Here is a 25,481-nt window from a genome sequence, read left to right on the forward strand (position 1 = left end):
CCCTAGGCTGTCAATCCCTGTGGCTGCTGTAATATAAACCGAGCATATGGGAAGGGGCTGCTGAAAAGGTTTCCTGGGCCAAGAAGGTCTGCAACCTGCAAGCAAGAGCCTATTTTCTGCTCAGAAGATCTGGGTTTGTCTGCAGCTGGAGCTCCAGTAAAAGCCCTATAAAGTGCATTACTAAATTAGCAATATTTACAACTTTCATGCATTCCTCTAATTTATTTATAGCACAAAATTCCTTCTGGTTCTTTCCCCCTTAAAGTCATGGGAGAGTAGATGTTGGCTCAGCCATAAGAGGAGGAAGAAATGGGTTATTTCCCCAACGGCCCCTCAGTGTTTAAAATAAATAGTAACTATAGTGGCTTAGATCCAACTACATTTTTTTTAAGGAGGGAAAAACACACACACAGAGAGAGGGAGAGAGCGAGAGAGATTGCTGTGCCCCAGCTTGTCAGTTCAGCAAATCAAGGCATTTCATTTGAGCTGAATGGCGATGTTTAGGTAAGCAAGACTCTGTGCTGGAGAAATACCTATGAAGAGACTGTCAGACCCATTAACACCAAGGTACCTTTATTTTATGTTTTTATTGCCGCTTAATCATATCAGGGAAGCTGTGATCAGGTTGAATTCTCGTGCTGTTTTTCACCATCTCTGCTCGGTTTTATGAACGGCTATTCATGTTAGCTTCCTTATAGGCAGAAGACTTTTCTGTAGAATTGTGTGTGTGTTTGACAGAGAGAAAGAGTTGTGTGTTTGTGTGTGTGTGTGTGTGTGTGTGTGTGAAATGAGTGCCTATTGAGTTTGGTTTTCATACTGGATAAGGCTTGGGTGTGTGCAGAAATTGCACTCATCTGCAGGTGGTGAAAAAATGGACTTGCAAGTATGGTTGTTTCAAGACTTCCTTTTCTACCCTGCAGCATGCTTGAATCTGGGCAGGCATGCAAAGTTCATCTCTGTTAAGCCTGGATGTCTGGATGAACAACTGTGGACACAGAATGGCTAAGCAGATGTATGAACTACTTGCTATGTTAATTCCTTAACAGTATGCATTACAGCTGCCCTTTATGTCATGCGTACCCTGAGACTCTGTTAAGGAGTTGTGCTTCAGAGACGATGATATGGGAATTCTAATTTGGCACAGTTTCTGGCACTCACTGCAGCTTTGCAACACCTTGGTGTTGCCTTGCCTTTGCCGTGTTTCCCCCAGCCCAGGCATGGTGTTCAAAGAAGTTTTTAAAATTGGCATAAAGGTAAAGGTAAAGGGACCCCTGACCATTAGGTCCAGTCGTGACTGACTCTGCGGTTGTGGCGCTCATCTCGCTTTACTGGCTGAGGGAGCCAGTGTACAGCTTCTGGGTCATGTGGCCAGCATGACTAAGCCACTTCTGGCTAACCAGAGCAGCGCATGGAAACACTGTTTACCTTCCCGCTGGAGCGGTACCTATTTATCTACAAAAGCACTTTGACGTGCTTTTGAACTGCTAGGTTGGCAGGAGCTGGGACCGAGCAATGGGAGCTCACTCCGTCGCGGGGATTCAAACTGCCAACCTTCTGATTGGCAAGTAGTAGGCTCTGTGGTTTAACCCACAGCGCCACCGGCGTCCCAAAATTGGCACAGATCTCCATAAATTAGAACCATAGTTACATAGGGGAAGGAGAACCACCAGAGATGGCAATCCTGTAGAGCAAAATTGGGTGGTTCCATCTATCCCTCTTGCTGCCTACAATTGCTATTTGCTCAGCTACCAGTTAACTTGCTCAGCTACCACAAGAATTGATTATGTGCTCACTGCAAGGTTGTGTTTGTTTAGCCAGCAACGGAAATGTACAGAGCACTTTGGGCTGCAGTCATAACTTATATTGCACATATCACCTACTTGCTCTTACACTTATTTTACAAAGATCACACTCCCCAGAACACTGCTTTGTATTTCTGAGGGTGTATTTACAAATCGATTTCTAAAAGTGTTTTAACCCTCGCTTGCTTCATTTTCTCCAATTAAGTGCCATTTGAATTCAGTGCACTGAGTCAGAGAAAACTCTCTTTCCTCCTTTTTCTCATCTCTTTCTTTGCCCTTTGGAATTTTACATAATCATCTTAAATCCCAGAAGATACAACTCAGTGTGCAGATTTCATCCAAATTTAACTGAACATTGCCACTAAGTACATGGTGTGCTTCTTTAGACCTAAAGACGTGCCATCTGATGCCATGATTTATTTGTTTTTTATGAGGTTGCAATGTGAACTTCCCAGCATCTGAATGCAAATTTGGCCACTGAGCTGTTGCTCACCTGTAACTCCATCCCACTCTATCATGCATGCTTCCTGAGCTTGTCGACAAGACTCCTGCTGGCAACGCACCTTGTTGCATATTGCAATAAATTTGCCCAGATAAACAATTCCCACCGGATTGCACACACACAATATTTTCTCATTTAAAGCAGCAATGGAGGGAGGAGAACTTTTCATTTATTTTAAACATGCACGCCTGGCAGTAGGTAACCTAAGGGGATGTTTGGTGCAGGCTGCACACTCTCAGTGAATAGCACATGAATCATTAGGCCTTCTTCTTTAGCCTGAGACATCCATTGATGATATTGTTTCATCAACTTGCCTGTAAGGCATTACAGGAACAATCAACAAGTAAGCTAGTGGACCACAAAAAGGATGCTCATAAAATAGATACTGCAGGTATGCCAGACAAGTGGAATATTTTCTTTCCAGTGTACAGCACAGTATTCTTTGGATTCCAGTATTTCCCAGAGGCACCTTCTGCAGTCAGGGATGTGTCCCACAAAGCAATGATGCAAAATATTTCTTTCTTTTTAAATATACATTTTTATTAGTTTTTACATATATTTTCCAAACAGAACATATCATCTCATCTCATCTTATACATCTCATCTTGGCTATTTTAGTCTGAGACTTTCATCAACCTCATCTCTTAACCTTACCTTTGTTATCCTAAGTACTACTTTTAACAATCCATAACTTAAAACCCATTCTCATAAATCTTTTCTGCAATATATCATATAGTTTTCCTTGCAAAACCTCTTATAGTCCTACAAGCGTAGTCAGTTGGTTACAATTGTCTTTCAGATAACTCATATATTTACTCCAATCTTTCAAGAATTTCTGGCCCCACTGGTTTCGAATTCTCCCTGTCATCTTATCCAATTCCGCCATTCTGTCAGTTTCATCTGCCATTCCTCTTTCGTCGGTAGTTCTTCCTGCTTCCATTTCTGTGCCATGATGCAAAATATTTCATTTGGCATCCATTATTGGTTTTTTTGATGGTAGCCCTAATGTTGTTCAGCTCTCAAGGAACTGCTACCCACATTCTGCATCAGCCCTGTATACCTGAAGGAGCGTCTCCACCCCCATTGTTCAGCCCAGACACTGAGGTCCAGCTCCGAGGGCCTTCTGGCTGTTCCCTCACTGCGAGAAGTGAGGTTACAGGGAAACAGGCAGAGGGCCTTCTTGGTAGCAGCGCTGGTAGTGTTCTCAAAGCTACCAACATGAGTTTGACCAAACTGCGGGAGGTAGTAGAAGACAGGAGTGCCTGACGTGCTCTGGTCCATGGGGTCACGAAGAGTCAGACACAACTAAAGGACTAAACAACAACAATTGCTTTATTGCTTGTGTGTTTGCTGTCCTGGGCTCCTTTGGGAGGAAAGGCAGGATTTAAGTTTAATTATTAAGAATAATCATCATAAATGCATGTGCCTTTAAGCATACCTCTGTAATCACAGCCCAATGGCTCATCCAAACTCACCTTTTACCTTTTGCCCTGCACTTTTTAGGCACAGATCTGTGCTTTTCTTTTTTAAAATAAATTTTATTAGTGTTTATAAAGATAGATACAAATCTTACTACCAAATATCTATTTTATTCAAAATTAATATTAAAAAAGGAGGAAAGGAGGAAAGGGAAAGAGAAAGAAAGAAAAGAAGAGAGAAAAACAAGGGGGAAAAAGAGAGAAAATGATTTTTGTTGAGGGAGGCAGAACCTCAGTTTGCTGTGTATTTTTATTATTATTGATGGGGGGGGCAGTTGCCCCCCTGCCCCCCCTCTTGGCTATGCCTATGGAAAACAATAAGAAGTAAAGAACAGGTTTTCACAGTGAAAATACTAGGGCAAAAAAAGATTTAAAAAGTGCAGGCCTGTACCTAGAAACAAATCACAAAAGGATGGCTGGATGAGGCCTTAGAGTACCCAGGTGTCTGCCACCACAAATTTACCAAACACAGCACACATGCAAGCATAATGTGAACGGCTGCCCTAATTTTGTGGTTTGTTTTTATGGTTTGTGAAGGAAATTCATTTCCTCCACCTGCCTCTCCTGTTCCCTGACTCAAGGGACCATCAATAAAGATCAACTTGCCTTATTATGACCAATCTTCTTCAGCACCTCAATTCCCCCCCCCCCCATGCAAAGTAGCACTTGGCTGTCCATTTTCACCTGTTTATCTTTCAGCACCATCAGAGCTGAAAAACAGGGAGAAGCCAGGTGCTTTTATAGCAACTGGAGAGCAATGGAACATGCATTTACGGCACCCACACTTCACTGAGCCAGAAGCTAAGCAGTCATTAGCAACAATGTTTTTTTCCCAATGCCATCCTTCTATCCTGCAAGAGGAAATGTTGAAGGTGAAGGTTTGCTCATTGGGATTTGGCAGCATCGCTTCTGCTCACTTCAAAATAGTCCAGTGCATGATTGTTGTTGTTTAGTCATTTAGTCGTGTCCGACTCTTCATGACCCCATGGACCAGAGCACGCCAGGCACTCCTGTCTTCCACTGCCTCCAGCAGTTTGGTCAAACTCATGCTGGTACCTTCAAGAACACTGTCCAACCAACTCGTCCTCTGTCGTCCTCTTCTCCTTGTGCTCTCAATCTTTCCTAGCATCAGGGTCTTTTCCAGGGAGTCTTCTCTTCTCATGAGGTGGCCAAAGTATTGGAGCCTCAGCTTCAGGATCTGTCCTTCCAGTGAGCACTCAAGGATGATTTCCTTCAGAATGGAGAGATTTGATCTTCTTGCAGTCCACTGGACTCTCAAGAGTCTCCTCCAACACCATAATTCAAAAGCATCAATTCTTCGGCGATCAGCCTTCTTTATGGTCCAGCTCTCACTTCTCTACTGGGAAAACCATAGCTATAACTATACGGACCTAACTATATTACGGTCGCACAAAAATGAAGCTCTGCATTACAGGAATCTCAGCACACAGTCTCCCATCCAATTTGAAACCATACCAGGCCCTGCTTAGCTTTGGAAATGTGCTAGTAGTTTTCATGCTTCACCACTAGGATTCCTGTATGCTTGATGTGTAGATTTGAGTAATAAACTGGGATGGTGGTGGAAGGGGTTATCCTCCACGTGGGAAACGTTTTCCCTTGTCTTGGGAAATGCTCAATATAAATTAATGGAAATTACAACCAGTGTGTAAATAACATTCATGTAATGCAATTAGGACCAGTATTTGGACAGTTATATTTTTCACTTGAACAAGCAACCTGTGTCCATCTGGAGCCTGGCACTAATTCAGAGTTTCTTCCACGTAAGCCACTTCTCCACTGGCTCAAAATTCATTGGCTATCCTTCCATTCATGTTCCGTTTTGGAGAGATCGCTTCCATTTGCACACAGAAAGACAGCTGCAGAGCTTTAGTAATAGTTAAAAGGGAACGTTGGTTGGTTTTTTTGTGTGAGCGCTGCTAGCAGTGTCCGAGTTTGCAGACTGGCAAGCAGCAGGCACCCCAGATGGCGGGAATTGGAATCGTTTGAGCACTAAAAGTACTGTAAAGTGGAATTTTCACACACTGCAGTAATTCCCATATTTTTCATGGCTGGAAGCTGTTGCTTTTGCTGAAAAATAAACAGAATCGTTCAGGGGTTGAGGAGCTTTATGCCATGTATCAAGGCTGGCCTGAGAATTTTTGCTCCCTGAAGTGAAAAACAAGATGGCCCCTCCTCTGTTTCAGGTACAAAACCCAAGCAGCCTGCCAACTGAATCTTACTTCAGTCAGCACTGGTAACAGAACTGTGGCCTACACAGCATTTGTGTTTTATTTTTTAATAATTTTTATTAAGTTTTACATTTTTGTATTCAACACAATCATCATTATCACAAGAAAAGAGAAAACATATTCAAATCCCAATCTCCCCTGACTTCCCTCAACTTCCTCTTCTGGTTCTTTAAATATTGTTTCTTCTGCTTATTTTATTCTACCTTAATTTGTAGTCTTTTAACTATATCTTATTACACTCATTCATATTTTCCATATTACTTAACTTTTATATTTGTTTTCTTAATTGTAAGTGTTTAGTCAAACCCTGCTAGTGAATCTACTTCTTTATAGTGTTTCTGTAGTGTTTCTGTAGATAAACGATTCCCGATAATTTTTTTGAAATCTCTATTGCCTTTGTCTCTAAGTTTTCCAGTGAGCTTCACCATATCAGCATACTGTATTCCATCAGTTTTCCTTGCCATTCTTCTTTTGTTGGTATCTTGTCATCTTTCCATTTTGGGGCTAGTAATATCCTAGCCACTGTTGTAGCATACATGAATAGTTTCTTCCACGCTTTTGGCAGGTCTTGGCCTGTACAGTGGTACCTCAGGTTACAGATGCTTCAGGTTACAGATGCTTCAGGTTACAGACTCCACTAACCCAGAAATAATACCTTGGGTTAAGAACCTTGCTCCAGGATGAGAACAGAAATCGCATGGTGGCAGCAGGAGGCCCCATTAGCTAAAGTGGTACCTCAGGTTAAGAACAGTTTCAGGTTAAGAACGGACCTCTGGAATGAATTAATTTCTTAACCTGAGGTACCACTGTAATGCTCAGCAAAACAGCTTCTGGTCTTTTAACAAAAGTGATCTTAAACATTTTTCATTTCATTTCATTGTAAATCATTTCCCAATAGCTTTTGATTACAATTCCGCCACATGTGATAAAACATGCCTTCTCTCTCTTTATACTTCCAACACTTATTGGAGCGGCCTACACAGCATTTGAGGGCAGCAGGATAGCTTAGGAAGTGCACACCCCGCTCTTTCTACTCACAGCCCCTCAGAATCTGCTGTCTGAGGCAGGGGTGTCTTACCCATAGAAGCTAGTGGCGCGGGGGCGCCAAGTTCTGAAGGGCGCCAGGGAAGAAGCGGAGGCCTCCTGGCATCAGCTTGCTACCCTCGCCTGCCTCTGCCATGCCATGCCAAAGCAGCGCTGTGCCCAGGACCTCCATCTGCCATGGCCACCGTGGCATAAAGCGGCCAGCTGACCCGGGAGGTGCCATGTCCAGCCTCTGCCTCTTCCCCACCAGAGGAGCCACCCTCCAGCCACTGCCCGCCTCCTCCAGCCCCGCCGGCAGTGCCATCCTCCCTAAAAAAACTCTGGGAAACGGGGGGTGCTGGAAGGAGCTTTGCACCATGGTGCCGGATATGCTTAAGACGGCCCTGGCCTGAAGCAGCCACCTCACTCTGGCGAGTGACTGAATGTGACTGTAAATGTGTACAACAGAGCTTCAGACATAATGACCACTTTCTAGCTACCTGATATGCATGTATCTGTGTGGTAAAATGGCCCCAGTCTTGAATGGTGCAGAATCTTCTGTTTCTCACTTACCAAGCCTGTTTTCATACCTCCCCAGTTATTTTTGAATACTGTCATTCAATCCAAAGGGCTGTAACGTGGTGAAGAAATTCATGCCCAGTGAGAGCTTGCTAACAAGGAAGAAGAAGAAGAAGAAGAAGAGGAGGAGGAGTTTGGATATGATATCCCGCCTTTCACTCCCTTTAAGGAGCCTCAAAGCGGCTAACATTCTCCTTTCCCTTCCTCCCCCACAACAAACCCTCTGTGAGGTGAGTGGGGCTGAGAGACTTCAAAGAAGTGTGACTGGCCCAAGGTCACCCAGCAGCTGCAAGTGGAGGAGCGGAGACGCGAACCCGGTTCCCCAGATTAGGAGACTACCGCTCTTAACCACTACACCACACTGGCTCTCCATCCACACCATTCATTTAAAGAACATGACTTCCCTCAAGGAATCCTGGGAACTGCAGTTTACCCATCACAGGAAGTTCCATCTGTAAGGGAATGGGAAAATGCAATCTGGCATTGTATGCTAATGTGCAAGGTATCTTTATTACAAAAGGTAATGAGGTACTGGAAACATGAAAAAAGATTCACGAATACATTTCATACTTGACTGGAAAACCCTCTGGAATAATTTAGCATGAGTTTGTATTTTGATTTTTAAAAATATTATAATTATTTAAAATACTCTTCAATTGAATTGTAACCTGGTTTCTATATTTCTGTCTTATTTCTGTAAAATAAGATAGTAAACAGAGTGTTGTCACCAATGCCCATCCCACACATCTAAGAGCTTTTTTTTAAAAAGGGAGAATTTTAAAAGTTGATATGTAACTGTATGAAATAGATTTCAGTGCCAAAACAAGGCCATTCCTTTCTTTAAAAACACAAAGAAATAAACCTATAAAATATACCCAGCTATACACAGTGGCAAATATGTTTTCTATATCAGCTTTGAAGGCATTGTTTGATATCTGCTCAGCAAAAGGGATCAATTAATTTGAGCTGCTGTGAGTAGTTACCTAAGTCATCATATAGCCTTCATATCTTGAAAAGCTAAATGAAGATACCATTGATGTGAGAACTCGAAAGCCTGGATTTCATGCTGAACATGAAGAAAAGGGCTTTTAAACCTAACTGTTAAATATACGCCAAATAGAAGTGACATATTCAATTCTTAGCTTTGAATTTCATATGGAGATTATCAGCCCTACAGAAAAGGCTACGTGGCTTGTTATTTGAATGTCTTAATTCACAATCTCACATTTTTCAAATTCTGCCTTCCTCTTCTTGGTCTGTTTCCCAGTTTCCAGCTCTTGTAATTTCCCCTACATTGAGCCTTCGTATAGCACAATAGTCATAACAGAAACAGGGTGCTCCATGTTCGCAGAGTGGGTAGCAGGCTTCTAAAAGCAGAAAATATCAGGCACGGGAAGAATCTATCTTCCCACTACTCGTTCTCCAGCTTGTTTGTTTATTGCTTTAACCATGTGATCAAGCGGACACCAAAATCCCTTTGAGTCTGATTCCAGAGCAAACGAAAGTCTTGTATGGCGAAGGACACCAGCTCTTTAGCACTGACTTTAAAAGCAAATGTTCAGTGTTCTTATGCACATAAATGTGATGGCCTAGGGTTCAAAACTATCAATCAAAACAAAGACCTAAGGACACTGAAGAGGGGAAGTCTATGTACAGGAATTGCCTCTAAATGAACCATGGAGAGGCAGAAGAATCCATGTGAGGAGACCCCTAGGAGCAACCACTGTGTCCACATACATGGCTTGGTCACTCTGCCCTCCAATTCTGACCATCTCCAGACTTTTGACCAAACACTTTAAGCACCACGAATTTCCCCCTTGACATGCCTGCAGCCTGTAGGAAGCCCCAGTTGGCTCCTGACTTCTGCTGCAGCAACATCTGAGTCTGCTGCTCTTTGGTGCCTGTATCCAACCTGACTTCTCTCAGTGCCATTGAGAGCTGTCCATGGTCCTGTAGACACCCCATGGGACAGCACAATAAAAATAGAAATCTTTTGAAGTCTGTGGAGGCAACATAACTGTTTGACCATTCTTTGGTTCTCATAATTTTACGGATTATATATTTTTTCCCCACCAATTTATATATCACATAGCACCATGATTACTAAGCAGCGTACAATGAGGTTAGCAAAGAGATGCAAACGTAAAATCAGTTAAAATTAAGCATAAAATGACTGATTATTATTTTTTAAGTCATCACCAATTGCCTGAAGTTCAACAGAAAGGGGGCCTGTTTGATCTCAGCTGGGAAGGAGTTCCACAGATTTGAGCCCACAATACTGAGCACAGGTCCTGGTGGATGCAAGGTGTGAAATCGGACCCATTGGAGAACACTAACAGCAACCCCCCCCCCCAAGAACTCCCTTTGATTGGGCAGAGATACAATGAATTAAGTGGTCCTTAGTATCTGGACACAAGTTGCTAAGGGTCTTGTAAATTAATGCAATAACCTTGAATTTGGCCCAGCACTAAATGGACATTAAGGATGTCTTCTTTAAACAACAGTTCATAATGAGAAGAACTCTACTAAAAATAATAGTTCAAAAGTCACAAAACGATACTGAGCAGGGAAAGAGGAGATTGACAAAGAAATAACTCCCCTCCGCCTTCCTTCACTGGCAGCTTCCAACAGATCTCATTCCCTCCTGTGAAGGTACAGAAGTAGCCATTCTGTTCTCAGAAGGTGCCTTCTGGATCTAGCACATAAAGTCCTAGAACATTCATGGTTGAAGCTTCCAGATCTAGAACATAAGAAGAACCCGCTAGATCAGGCCAATGGCACTTCTAGATCAGCATTCTGTTCTCACAGTGGCCAATCAGATGTCTATGAGAAACCAGGGAGCAGCACCTACACACAAGAGCCCTCTTGCTTCCTGTGGTTTCCAGCAACTGGTATTCAGAAGCATTGCTTGCTTCAACTGTGGTGGCAGAGCAGAGCCATCATGGCTGGTAGCAACTGATATAGCCTTCTCCTCCATGAATCTGTCCAATCCTCTTTTAAAGCCCTCCAAGTTGGTGGCCATCACTGTCACCTGGGGGAACGAGTTCCATTGTTCAGCTATTTGCTGCAGAATGATAGGCACGAATCTGAATGTGTTCGGTGACTTTCAACCAGTTACGCTGTATACTTGTTCAGACTGGAATTCACACGGGATCAGAGGGACCATTGCTAGGAAGTTGTGCGCCATCCATTTGAAGGTGTACCCATGCGGATGCCTAGACAGAAAGCTCTGATGGCATGGAAGGATTTAGTGCCTCAAGTGACCCAGCCATTTTTCAAGCTATTGTTTGAAAAACAGTAAATCAGCAATGGAGAATTATCAGCCCAGTGGCCCATATTTCTCCAGAAGACAGGAGGGTGTTGTGCTTTTAATGCCAATAATTTGAAACAAATAGTTTGTAGTCTGACCTGAAAAGTGTGTTGGGGGTCGTTGTCCTTTTTTACTGTGGGAAGAGGAAACTTTCCCTTTCTGTCCTCTTTCGATGCTGCATATTAACCTAATCTCATTTCCTGGTTGGCCAGATCCATTGTTTGCAAGCAGCAGCTATGAAAATCTAAATGTATGTGTGTTTCTAATCTCCCCCCACCCCACCCTCCACCGCCTCTCCCCACTATGGATGTTTTGTTAGCCTTTGTACTTGTTTGTAGTCTGCTTAAATTGGGTGTCAGATTCCAGCTGGAAGCCAGGCTGCTTGTTGCCATTATGGCTAATTGGGCATTCATAAGCAGGGAAAAGATACACCCCATTTGCATCTAAATTTTATTAGTATCCTACTGTTTGGCTCCTCTTTTGGGGGAGGCGATGGCTATTTGTCAGTGTCTGCTTCCTTACATTTGGCGGTTCCCCAATATATTTTTTTCTTTGGAAGAGTCACAATTGGATAGCTCTGTCGCTGCTGTTGTTTTCCCCCCAAGTGCTTTTACATAGTTTAAAAATTTATGTCCGGGAAAAGAGCCAAAGACCTTTTACAATTAATGCTACACTGGTGCAAATTTTAATCAGAGGGAAGACACGTCAGAAAGGCGGGCAGCCAAGGGACACTCTTTGTTCCTTCCCAGGTTTTATGTAGCCCATTGGCCTTATAAAAATAAGCAATCAGATTGTCCTGATTGCTTATGATTTAAATGGCAATCCTTCAACTATAAGGTCCACCCTTGCCCAACGGAAAAGGAATGTTGAATAAAGGTAAGACGAGGACTTTGGGCATGGGTGGTCTGGCTTGGTGATTGAAGCCTGGGCAATTTTAGAGACCAGAACAAATTGTAGGGTGATGGGCTGGGGTCAAATAATAAATCAAAGGAGCAGCTGTAGAAATATAATTTAGGAGTTTCTCCAAGGTCAAAGCTGAAGAGGGCAGTTCATGGGAGAAGGCAGTTTCTATCAGGGTTTGTTGGATATTTATCAGAATAACTCTTGGGCAGAAGATTCCTTCATTGCAGGGCATTGGAATAGATGACTTTCATGGTCCCTTCCAATTCTACAATTCCATGATATTCATTCATTGATTATTTTACATTTTCAATAAGACTGAAATACTGAGTTGGGATGTGCTTTTTTTAAAATGACTCCACTATGCTCCGGAGCTGGTACTTACCTCTCCTGCAATCTTAGAAGAAACCTTATTTAGATGGTGTTAATACCTCCTACCTTCCAAAAGCTATCTTCTTCTGTTTTGTTTTGTTTCCCCATTGATTTCTATAAAGACGCAGATAGACTTCTGCTGCGTGTGAATTTCCATTCCAAATGGCATGACATTTGCAGATATTCTGCTATCTCCAGGGCATCACACCTGCCAGATTTCACATAGACAGAGCAAAAGGGTCCCTGTTTTATACGCAATTAAAATAGGCATCCAGACACAGCCTAACTGCTGTTGAAACTAAAGAGCGCTTTCTTTCTTGCATGTCATGTTCGCTGCTCTGCAGTTTCTCTTCCCATGTTTGAAGTGCTGCATATAGTAAATGTGAAGAGGTTTTCCGGGGTGCAGGTGTTTGCGATGGTAGTGGCAGTAGTTATCATGATAATAAAATATTTCAGAATGTCATTTTCTGGAACTCTTTTGGAGAAGTGTTATTTGATATGGACATTTCTTATCTCCCTTTGCATACATCCTGATTGCTTGGTTGTGAAATTGAATCTTCTTTGTGACGATTTTTTACAGATGCAAATGTTGTTTCGTCTTCAAAAAGTTGGGGGGGGGGGAGAGAAGGCCCAGGTCTGACATTGACACCAGGAAAGATTCTAGATCATATAATTAAACAGCCAGTTAGGGAGCGCTTAGAAAAGGATCTTGTGATTACTAAGACCTGGCATTGGTTTCTCAAAAACAAGTCATGCCAGATGAATCTCATTTCTTTTTTTTGACGGAGTTAAAAGTTTGGAGGATTGGGGGAATGTTGTGGACATGGTGTATCTTGATTTCAGTAAGGCTTTTGACAAAGTTCCCTATGGTATTCTTGCGAAGAAGCTGATAAAATGTGGGCTTGCCAATGTTACAGTTAGGTGGATTTGTAGCTGGTTGACTGACTGGGTGCTGTCTTATGGTTCCTCATCATCCTGGAAAAAGAATGACAAGTGGAATGTTGCAGGGTTCTGTTGTGGCGCCATTGTGGTTCAACATCTTTATAAATGACTTAGGTCCAGTCCATTAGGTCCTGACCATTAGGTCCAGTCGTGTCCGACTCTGGGGTTGCTTTATTGGCTGAGGGAGCTGGCGTACAGCTTCCGGGTCATGTGGCCAACATAACTAAGCCGCTCCTGGCGAACCAGAGCAGTGCATGGAAATGCCGTTTACCTTCCCGCTGGAGCGGTACCTATTTATCTACTTGCACTTTGATGTGCTTTCGAACTGCTAGGTTGGCAGGAGCAGGGACCGAGCAATGGGAGCTCACCCCATCGTGGGGATTCGAACTGCCGACCTTCTGATCAGCAAGTCCTAGGCTCTGTGGTTTAACCCACAGCGCCACCCACATCCCATAAATGACTTGGATGAAGGCAAATCAAATTTGCAGATGACACCAAACTGGGGTAGCTAATATTTCAGAATAGAGAATCGAGATTCAGGACAACAGTAATAGATAGTGGAACTGGGCCAAGTCTGACAATATGAATTCCATATTAAAAATGTAGGGTTCTACACTTAGGTCCGAAAAACCAGATGAACAAATATAGGATGGGAGACACCTGGCTTGCCAGTAGTACTAGAGTTTTATCTAGGAGTTTTAGGAGACCATAAGCTCCACAAGCTTAACTTGAGACAACAGTGTGATGCAGCCGCAAAAAAGCTAATGCAATTCTAGGCTGCATCAGCAGAAATGTAGTGTCCAGATCTAGGAAAGTAACAGTAGCACTCAATTCTGCCTTGGTCCGATCATATTTGGAGTAGCGTGTCCAGTTCTGGGTCCCAGAATGGAAGAAGGATATTGCTAAGCTGGAACATGGGCAGAGGAGGGTAGGGCAACCAAGATGATCAAGGGTCTGGAAACCAAGACTTATGAGGAACGGTTGAGGGAGCTGGGTACATTTAGCATGGGAAAGAGAAGTCTGAGAGAAGATGTGATAGCCATTTTCAAATATCGAAAGAGTTGGCACATGGAAGATGGAGCATGCTTGTTTTCTCCTGCTCTGGAGGGCAGGACCTGAACCAATGTCTTCAAGGTACAAGAAAGGATATTCCAGCTAAACATCTGGAAGAACTTTCTGACAGTAAGAGCTGTTAGACAGTGGAATGGAAGTTGTGGACTCTCCTTCCTTGAAGGTTGGTTGCTTCCAACTCTACAATTCTATGATTCTAGATAGAAAAATGGTGTGGTTGCAAAACAGCACAGTTAATGAGCGACAACAATATGTATGAATTATGCTAACTATATTGCTGGCAGTTTTGTGCACGAAATTGGCATCATTACTGCGATGGGCAGCGGCAGTGGGGCTTTGTGTATCAAGATCAAACTGCCTTTATTTCCCCAAAGATACTGAGATAGGAACCTTGATAAATTTAACCCCATGATGAAAAACTTCAGCATTACAAAATACGCAGTTAAAATCACAATCAAGGGCAGTACATCCTGCCTAATGTTCAGCTCTAACCTATTGTTTTATTTTTAGGTTAGTTTATGAGTTCTAATAATGAGAAATAAGTGTGCTTTTCATATATATGAAGTACTAAATCTGAGACTGAAATCCTTAGTTGCAGATAAATCAGAAATATCTCATACATAGCCCTTTCCCCACTGGAAAGAAATTGTCTTTCTTCTTCCTCCTCTTCCAGAAGTGTTAGTTTGCCAGAAGCCATGTAGAAAAAAATTGCATACTTCCCTACCAATCTGTAAAATAAATTCTGGGATTTATTTGACTGTGTCTTCTGTTTATCACTGTGAATTATCACCACCCAAAACTCTAGTCCTGGAAATAACACTTTAATACATATTAATACGTTGTAAATCTATGTCACCCACTAGAAGATGCGTCCTAAAATTTATTTTCATTTTAAAATAGTGGTTCGATTTGTCAGATGTATGGATTATTTGACCGTGTCATTTCTGCCCTTGCAAGATGAGTTTAGGTACCAAATTCTTTTATGCAAGACTGGGACTGGAGAAATCTGGGAAGTGTAATACTGTTTTTTATTATTTAAAAGCATATATAATATATATTTTTTATATAGCTTTACACTTTTTTTAGCTGCAATCCTGTACACAGTTACCTGAGAGTAAGTCCCATTGACATCAATATGACTGATTTCTGAGTAGACAGGTATAGAATTAGATTCACATTCTATCATATTAATTACATGAGATATCTCAGGCAAAGTAATAAACTCAAATGAATATTGTCAATTAAAACATTACCTATGATGTATTTCTTCTTTGCTATCTTACTAAGCTTTTCTAGGTAAGACAGAGGTAAGATGGATGGTTTGGCAATTGTTTGTAGTGTTGCATTCTTAAGCTGGCTTTCTTCCTTAAGCGCGGAAGTTGCATTTTAGTGTGAATTTGCTTTGTAAAACATTACAAAATGGCTGCTGTGGGGGTATGGCACGACGCAAAATGTCCGCCTTATCTAAAGGGCAGAAAAAGAGACAGAACTACAAAATGGTGCCAGCATGCCCACTATCAGTGGAATAAAGGCCATCGCCATATTTGCGTATAGAGCACAACTCTTTGCACCTCTCCTCTGTTCAGAATCGAAGGCAGGGTGGGTGATCAGTCCTGGCATCTAATGAAATGTGGGCACATTTAGCGGGAGGCAGGCATGATAATTGTAGAAGAGACCAAGCCAGTGTAAGCAGGAACTGAGCAGAAAGAGCAAAGAATCTCTTTTGCACTGTGATCTTTTTAGGGGATATTTTCTGAGGTCGTTTGCAGGCACTGCAGGAGATAATGATGGGCACACTGGTACACATGGGTGCCACACTGGCCATCCCCCAAGCCAGCGGGGAGCTTGTAAGGGGCAGAACCATACTGTCCACCCCTCCCAACTGAATGTCAACTGTGACATGACCACTGAGCATGCTCAGTCCTCAGCCTTGTTTGTCCTCAATCCGGTTCTGCTGGTACTTTGTGTTTGCCATTAGAGGAAGTGATATGATGAAGGCCTGCATTTAGATTGCTGTGTATGTATGTGAAAGGAAAAGTGTATTACCAATAACTTCATAAGCAACTTCTTCCCATTAGTTTTCATTTTTTTTTTCTTTTTTAAAGTTTATTTCATGAAACAAGATAAAATGGATGAGGTGATTATCACAGCAGGGGGACGAAAACTGGCTGTAGTCAAGGAACCCACAGAAACATATGGTACTTTTAATTCACATCAGCTTTAATTACTTCTTGATTATATCACATACATTACCCAAAGAAATTGCTGTATAATACTGCCCAGCGAGTGGATTTTCTCCACAAAAGGAACCGTGATCTCTGAATCAAAAGTGGTGTAGCTGAGAGAATGATACACCAACTCCACATCTCTTCACTTTGATGATTAAATTATAAGCAAGAGTGCTAGACAGTTCTCATATCAAGTGCCGTATGTTTGGGCCAGAGCCCAGAATACCAGATATTGTTTGGGCTATCAATTGGGAACACTGTTTCAGACCAGTCACCCAACTTGAATGCTAATAATAATAAAAAATAGTAATGAAATGGCACATCCATTCATCTTTGCAGTGTCTTTTCCATTCACAGCAGCACTTAACAGCCAAATGTGTGAAAATATGTAAACTTAATAAGGCATATGGTCAAGATTTGTACTATTACACTGTTCAGCACGCTGTGTTTCTTTAATGTGCATTCTTTGGCATACATTGAAAGCACATTTCTGTGTTCGGCCTCTATGAAACAAATAGGCAAACTGTGGCACTCCAGATCTTTATGGACTTCATAAGAAGAGCTCTTCTGCACATGCCCAGTGACCCATTGAATCCAGCATCCTGTTGTCACAGTAGCCAACCAGATGCTCAAGGGAAACTCAGTGCAGGACATGAGCCGCAACAGCACTCTCCCACTTATGTTTCCTTTCAGCTGGTGCTCAGAAGCACAGTTCCCTCAATATTGGTTGCAATAAATAGCAACCTTGACTAGCAGCCATTGATATCCTTATTGTATATGAATTTGGCTAATCTCCTCTGAAAGCTGTCCAACCTGGTGGCCATTGCACTTCCTGCGGTGATAAATTCCATAAATTAACTATGAACTGTTAATATATCTTATTGGACGTCCTCAGTCTTGTTGTTGTTGTTTAGTCGTTTAGTCGTGTCCGACTCTTCGTGACCCCATGGACCAGAGCATGCCAGGCACTCCTATCTTCCACTGCCTCCCGCAGTTTGGTCAGACTCATGTTTGTAACTTCGAGAACACTGTCCAACCATCTCGTCCTCTGTCGTGCCCTTCTCCTTGTGCCCTCCATCTTTCCCAACATCAGGGTCTTTTCCAGGGAGTCTTCTCTTCTCATGAGGTGGCCACAGTATTGGAGCCTCAACTTCAGGATCTGTCCTTCCAGTGAGCACTCAGGGCTGATTTCCTTAAGAATGGAGAGGTTTGATCTTCTTGCAGTCCATGGGACTCTCAAGAGTCTCCTCCAGCACCATAATTCAAAGCTTACAACATTCAATTTTGTTGGGTGATCTGGGATAAAAGCTTCTTGTTACTGCTCCACAATGCATCTAGGCCAAAAAAAACAGGCCACGTGTCTTCTGGGCCATGCTCCCAGGCAATTCATGTGACCTGTGTGAGAGTATGGAGCCCAAAACTTGCATTTTTGGGGGCTCTGTGCTCCTGCAGGGCCAAGAAACATGTGTCATTGGGGACCACAACACCCCAAAATGCATGTTTTGGGGTGTCATGCTCTCAAGAGCACATCCCCCATAAAACAGGATGCCCCAATTTTTATCAGGACAGTTGAGGGGTATGTCATACACCTCTATCCCATTCCCCTTGCTCCCCCCCCCCCCCGTTAACTAATAAGTCCTCATATGAGGAGTTGCTCCTGTCCCTTGATCAGTTAGGTTGCCCTTTTCTGCCCCCTTTCCAAATCCACAATATCCTTTTTGACTTGTGGTGACCAGAACGGTACACAATATTCCAAGCGTTCGCTTGTATGAGAGTCCTATGCTATTGGCAGTTTTGATTTCCTACCCCTTTCCTAATGATCTCCAACATGGATTTCACCTTTTTCACATTTACCACACACCTGTCCTGGTCAGTCACCACCAATTCTGACCCCATTAGTGTATGTGTGCACCTAAATCTTTTTTTGCCCCATTGCAGATCTTTGAGGAACACCATTTCTCCATTGTGAGAGCTTTCCCTTCCTACTCTCTTCTTCCTGTTCTTTAACCAGTTATTGGTACACAAGAAGACCTCTCCTCTTATCCAATGCCTTCTAAGCTTCCTCAGGAGTCCTTGGTGAGGGCCTTTAGAAGAATTTTTTTGAAAGTCCAAGCACAGAGTATCTACCAGAACGCCCCCATCCACATACTTATTGACACACTCAAAGACCTCTAAAGCGTTAGATTGGACTTAACTTTGCAAAAGCGTATTGAATCTATGCTTGGTAATTTTCTCTTTAACGATGCTTTCTGTCAGTTTTCCCAAAGCAGATATTATGCTAACTAGCCAATGATTTCTCGGTTCCCCTGGATTCCTTTTTAAAAATGGTTTTACATTGGCCACTTGCAAGTCCTCAGGTAAGGAGGGACAAATTACTTATTTTTTTGTCAGAAGATCATAATTCAACTATGGTAGCTCTTGTCAGCTTGACTGGTCACCAGAGATAATGACAGCTGTAGTCTAGGAACACCTGGAAGGCCATAGGCTCCCCACCTCAGAGTTATGGAGTAATGATTTTAATACTTTTCTTTGAAGCCAGACTTCTGGTTGAGGTTAGTTAACTGAAAAGAGCCCTATGCCTAGAAAAATAAGTTAGCAAATATTTTACAGGCATGCAGGCAAATTCTCTAGCTATAAAGCAAGCTGGCGGGATATAATTCGTAAATAATGTATGGTTCAATATATGGAATTCAACAAGCTTAATCTAAAAAGTTTCCAGGGTACATATCTCCTCAAGTAAGACAGGTTTCATATTAAGACTTTTCCAGATTGCTTAATGGCTTTTATTGCAACGATTTGCAGAGAATCATAAACAGCCAGAAGATAAAGTTACTTTGGAAAAAAACAAGCCAGTGCCTAATGTTTTAAAATCCTGGTTCCTAGAACTGTGGCCCATGTGGAAAAAAGATTGGTTATGAGCCGCTGCATCCTCCTATCTAACTAATAAAGTTAACTGCAAAGCGACTAAAAATACCAAATGTTTCTCCTCCACATTAACAATTTACTGTTGCTGCTGCAACAATCATAAATCATCACAGGCATTGAAGGAATGGGTCTGGTAGGCATGGCTGTGCGAAAATATGTCCTGTGAGCAATTTAATCATTTCACCCTCAACCATTCCATGAAAGATGAAGATGGCTTACACGAGGCTCACTGTGGTCTCCAGTCTAGGCACCAATTGGTAGACTGAAGATATACCCTCCAACATTTCTCCAGTGAAAATTATTGTTGTTGTTTAGTCGTTTAGTCGCGTCCGACTCTTCGTGACCCCAGGGACCATAGGGACATCCTATTCCATAATAATAATAGTAATACAGTAATACCTCTGGTTACAAACTTAATTCATCCTGGAGGTCTGCTCTTAACCTGAAACCATTCTTAACCTGAGGTACCACTTTAGCTAATGGGGCCTCCTGCTGCCGCCGCCACACGATTTCCATTCTCATCCTGAGATAAAGTTCTTAGCCCGAGGTACTACTTCTGGGTTAGCAGAGTCTGTATCCCGAAGTGTTTGTAACCCAAGGTGTTTGTAACTCGAGGTACCACTGTAATTTTATTATTTATACCTCACCCATCTGACTGGGTTGCCCCAACCACTCTGGGCGGCTACCAATATATGCGTATAAAAGCATAATAAAACATTAAACATTAAAAAACTTCCCTAAACAGGGCTGCCTTCAGATGTCTTCTAAAGGTTGTACAGTTACTCATCTTCTTGGCTCAGGGTATGTGTGTGTGTCACATAACTCCACACCCTCCCAACATTTCTCTGATGAAAATAGGGACATCCTAAGGAAAAGTAAGGGACGTGGGTGGCGCTGTGGGTTAAAGCCTCAGTGCCTAGGGCTTGCCGATCGAAAGGTCGGCGGTTCGAATCCCCGCGGCGGGGTGCGCTCCCGCTGTTCGGTCCCAGCGCCTGCCAACCTAGCAGTTCGAAAGCACTCCCGGGTGCAAGTAGATAAATAGGGACCGCTTATTAGCGGGAAGGTAAACGGCGTTCCGTGTGCGGCTCTGGCTCACCAGAGCAGCGATGTCACGCTGGCCACGTGACCCGGAATTGTCTCTGGACAGCGCTGTCCCCCGGCCTCTTGAGTGAGATGGGCGCACAACCCTAGAGTCTGTCAAGACTGGCCCGTACGGGCAGGGGTACCTTTACCTTTAAGGAAAAGCAGGATGTTCTGGGATCATAGCAGAAACAAGATGGCTTCTGTAAATCCAGACCTGTCCCTGGACAATAGGGACACTTGGAGGGTCTGCAAGCACAAGAACAGCAACTGCACAGCAGAACAGCTGGCACTCCTCTGGAGGCAAGATCCGGACCTTATGCTGCTTCTTGTTGAATGCTGTCTAAAAACTTCGACCATTCAGCATTTCTGGGATGATCCCAGATTCTGGTATTATGAGAAAGAGAAAAAAACAAAACTTCTTTTTGACCACTTTCAGCACACATATTTTTTTAAACACCTGTATCATGTTCCTTCCCCTTACTCACTATTCCCCTGAACTAAAAGGTGCAGCATGTTTTAAACTTTCCTCATGGAGACGTTGCTCTAGCCCCTCAATCAATTTGTTTGTTCCTTTCTGCACCCCCTTTCAGCTCTACATTATCCCCTTTTTAAGGTTGGCTGGCCAGAATTGTACACAGTATTTCAAGACACTACGATATTAGCAATTTTAGTTTTGACTCCTTTCCTAATGATCCGTAACGCAGAATTTGCCTTTGACACAGCAGCTGCGTATCGGGTCATCACTGAACTATCCACCACAATCCCAAAATTCCTTTCCTGCTCAGTCAGTGCCAGCTCAGATCTCATCGGGGTATAAATTGGGAAATTGAGATTTTTAGCCTCACTTGTTCACATTGAACCACATTTGCCGATTTAATGTCCACCCCTGCACTGCGAAAGATCACCTTAAATCTCTTCATTCCCATTTTTTTCTTTTTACCACCCCCAATAATGTGGTGTTATCTGCCAACTTGACCAGTTTGCAGCTCAGTCCTAACTCCCAATCATTTATGATCAACTTTAAAAGCACTGGTTGCAATTACATACGTTCGTTTCAGAAATAGTCTGTTTTGAAGGTGACTCAGAAACTACAACTAATCCAGAATGCGGCAGCTAGACTGGTGACTGGGAGCGGCCGCTGAGACCATATAACACTGGTCTTGAAAGATCTATATTGTCTCCCAGTACGTTTCCAAGCACAATTCAAAGTGTTGGTGCTGACCTTTAAAGCCGTAAACAGCCTTGGTCCAGTATACCTGAAGGAGCATCTCCACCCCCATTGTTCTTCCCGGACACTGAGGTCCAGCTCCGAGGGCCTTCTGGCGGTTCCCTCACTGCGAGAAGCCAAGTTACAGGGAACCAGGCGAAGGGCCTTCTTGGTAGTGGCACCTGCCCTGTGGAACGCCCTCCCACCAGATGTCAAAGAGAAAAACAACTACCAGACTTTTAGAAGACATCTGAAGGCAGCCCTGTTTAGGGAAGTTTTTAATGTTTAACATAACATTGTGTTTTAATATTTTGTTGGAAGCCACCCAGAGTGGCTGGGAAAACACAGCCAGATGGGTGGGGTATAAATATTATTATTATTATTATTATTATTATTATCTTCTTCTTCTTCTTCTTCTTCTTCTTCTTCTTCTTCTTCTTCTTCTTCCAAAAAAGATAAGGAGAGCCCTGATACATCAGGCCAAGAGACCATTTAGTCCAACATGTTGGTTAATTTGATAAAATGATAAATAAGTGTGGTAAAATAGAAAGGAGAATTCCCTGGATGGATAGATCCTAGTTTGGGACAAGCCCCAGCACAGCTTTAAAATCACAAAATATGTAGCAATGGAAATATAGGCTATTAGAACTTTAAAATAGCCCCCTTTAAGTTGCTTCCAAAGGTCCCCACATCCCTTAGCATAAAAAGACCACACATCAGGTAAGTTAAAAATGGTTTACTTAAAACGCCTCAAAGGTCAGGTTCGTGTGCTTTTCCATACAGCATTCAAAAAAGACATGCAGTATAACGGGCTCAAAAGTGGTAATTGCTTTTAAATTATTTGTGCAGAAACACAAAGATGGCTTGCTTAAGTCGCATGATCTAAGTTTGGACCTCCTTCTGGTAGGATGGAGAACATGGTGGATAACCCTTGATAACCCTCCCTTCCAAGGTGATGAGGAGTCATAGCATCACAGAACTGTGGAAGGGACCTTGAGGACCATCTAGTCCAACCCCCTGCAATACAGGAATCTCAGCTTTAAGCAGATGGCCATACAACATCTGCTTCAAAGCCTCCAAGGAAGGAGAGTCCACAACATCCCAAGGGAGTCAGCTCCACTGTCAAACAGAGTTCTAGCTAAGCCTGGCAGGACATCTTACTCTATAATCTTAACCCCTTCATGTATTAGTTAGAGTTAAGCATGTTGCTTATATGAGGCTGGCTATCCTGCACAACACTGTGTTCTCACAGCTGCCCATGAGAAGCCAGCAAGCACAACAGCACTCTTCCCACATACAACTACGTCCCACAGAAGAGGCAGAACATAGCAATTGTGGCTAGTAGCCATCCTGTTCTTCAACAGTTACCGATCTATACAAGGAGTTCTCCTCTTATCCTATAATTGCTAAGCTTTTTCAGGAGTCTTTGATGAGGGACTTTATCAAAAGCTTTTGGGAAGCCCAAGTACACACTGTCTACAGCAGTGTTTCTCAAACTTGGGTCTCCAGCCATTGTTGGACTGCAACACACTTCATTCCTGACTGCTAGGGATGATAGGAGTTGTAGTCCAATAAGATCTGGAAACCCACGTTTGAGAAACACAGGATCGTACTGCTTTCCACACACTTATTGACAGTCAAAAGATTCTAAAAGGTTAGGGAGAGATGAGAGAGCAGACCTTGGAGAACCCAAGTTGCGTAACTTTCTAATGCTGACGCTTCTAATGAAATAGCAGCTTCTCACATATATATATTTAGCCTGAGGATTAACAAAACAATCTTCATTATTGTCTCTTTCTAAATTAGTCCAATTGACTTTCCTCGTAGAGCAGTAATCCAGAAGAATGTATTGATCCTATCAATTTTTGAAGGGTTTTCTTTTTCTCCTCTAAAAATGGCAATGTGGTGTTTTTTTTTTTTAAAAAAATATCTCATACATTGATCTTATGTACGTGGTACATTAATACAAGACATTTTATCAATCCTCTGCTGGATTAGACCTAGTTGTTTATGACTGAGATACAGGTCTGTAAATAAGCACCTTTAACGGATTCAGAGGAAATCTTTATGCACTTTAATTGCACAGACAGGTTCGAATCCCCGGAAGGCCAAGAGGGAAATCAATGGGTAATTTTAATGCAAAATCAATTGGGATTATCTTTACCAAATGTGCTGATGCAGCTCCTTAAAGCAGCATCTCCTTTTGGAGAAGACGTGATGGGCTGGTACCCTAATGAATTGCATTTCTGCTGGGGGTTATTTTTCCTCTTCCCCAATATACATAGTATTCCCTAAGGTGAATTAAGTGTACTAGGCATTCCTATTACTATGCTGGCAATTATGAAAATGAATCTTTAAAGAAGCATTTAAGTTCAGGACATGATTGGGGGCAATTGAACTTCTGTACATGTATTAGATGTCCAGTTCAGCTCAGTTATTATTATTTTTTGCTGAGTGAGCAAGCAGAGGGAAGCTTTGAGGGGAAGCTCCCTCCTGAGGGAAAAAGCAGGGTACAGGCATACATGCATTTAATATAATCTAATTTGGCCCTCACGTGCCTTGTTTCTGATGCTGGCCCACCCCATCTTATTGTTGTTGTCGTTTAGTCGTTTAGTTGCGTGGCAAGTCCCCTCCCCCATGTGAAATGAAGACACTGGACACGTTATTTAAGGTTAATGGGCATAAAAAGGCCATAACTTTATTGATCACAGAATTGAAAGGTATTGGCCTTAGGCATTGGCTCCTATTGACTACCTGGCATGGAGACCGGGAAGGGTTATCCACAAGCCGTGGGAGTCCTGTTGAAGTACGCCAACTAGGATCCCACGCGTGTCACCGCTCTGGGGTGTGCCGGAGGCCCTTACCTCCCTAGGTTTCGGACAAGGCAACGCCCCCCGGAGTCCTCTACCGGACTACCCTTTTCCTTGGGGGAAGGTGATGGCGCTTCCTTCCCCCCCATTCATTTGCATAACAATTAACCCCTGCCAATGCCTATCCGCCAATACCGCGGAAGTTGTGATGTTTGCTACGAGTTAGGCGAAAAAACCAAAAGGCTGGAAGTGCGCCAAATTGGAAAAATTCCTACCATGCCCCTTGCGGCAACCAACCGGAGTCCATAGCAAGGTCATGGCTAGCTAAGCCTAAGGGTGGGTGGGATGGGAAAACCACTCAGCTGGAAAGGGGAAAGAGGGAGGTCCCCGGACGTGCCTGGCCTTAAGTAGGCTAGGCCACGCCTCCCCTGCCCGTCGATTGGCGGGCCGGGTCGAAGGCACGCCCGGGGATTCCCTGGATCTCGCGGGGGCAAAAGGCCAGCCCCCGCGTGTGTGGAAGGGGGTAACCCACAACCCCCTCTGCTCCCAAGCTCGGAAATGGCTTTGTGTCCGACTATTTGTGACCCCATGAACCAGAGCACGCCAGGCACTCCTGTCTTCCACTGCCTCCCGCAGTTTGGTCAAACTCATGCTGGTACCTTCAAGAACACTGTCCAACCATCTCGTCCTCTGTTGTCCCCTTCTCCTTGTGCCCTCCGTCTTTCCCGACATCAGGGTCTTTCCCAGGGAGTCTTCTCTTCTCATGAGGTGGCCAAAGTATTGGAGTCTCAGCTTCAGGATCTGTCCTTCCAGTGAGCACTCAGGGCTGGTTTCCTTCAGAATGGATAGGTGTGATCTTCTTGCATTCCATGGGACTCTCAAGAGTCTCCTCCAGCACCATAATTCAAAAGCATCAATTCTTCGGCGATCAGCCTTCTTTATGGTCCAGCTCTCACTTCCATACATCACTACTGGGGAAACCATAGCTTTAACTATACGG

At 43.1% G+C, this 25,481-nt stretch overlaps 1 protein-coding gene and 1 long non-coding RNA gene across 5 annotated transcripts in view; one reads left to right on the forward strand and one right to left on the reverse strand.

Annotated features, from left to right (window-relative positions):
- Positions 1-25,481, forward strand: part of ARHGAP24 (Rho GTPase activating protein 24) — a 368,221-nt gene that overhangs the window by 187,690 nt on the left and 155,050 nt on the right. The window contains exon 1 of one of the 4 annotated variants that reach the window (XM_083398353.1): positions 428-567. The exons of the other annotated variants lie outside the window; for them this stretch is intronic. The gene's annotated coding sequence lies outside the window, so the exon portion shown is untranslated. Of the gene's footprint in view, positions 1-427; positions 568-25,481 lie in introns of those variants that run through there. 4 annotated transcript variants of the gene reach the window in all.
- LOC310657795 lies at positions 5,507-10,273 on the reverse strand. Its single transcript, XR_014501944.1, has 3 exons — positions 8,859-10,273; positions 8,013-8,085; positions 5,507-6,766 (listed from the first exon to the last, which is right to left on the reverse strand). It is a non-coding gene; the product is annotated as an uncharacterized lncRNA (long non-coding RNA).

The sequence above is a fragment of the Podarcis tiliguerta genome, assembly GCF_965153285.1.
Source record: "Podarcis tiliguerta genome assembly, chromosome: 9".
Taxonomy (NCBI): domain Eukaryota; kingdom Metazoa; phylum Chordata; class Lepidosauria; order Squamata; family Lacertidae; genus Podarcis; species Podarcis tiliguerta.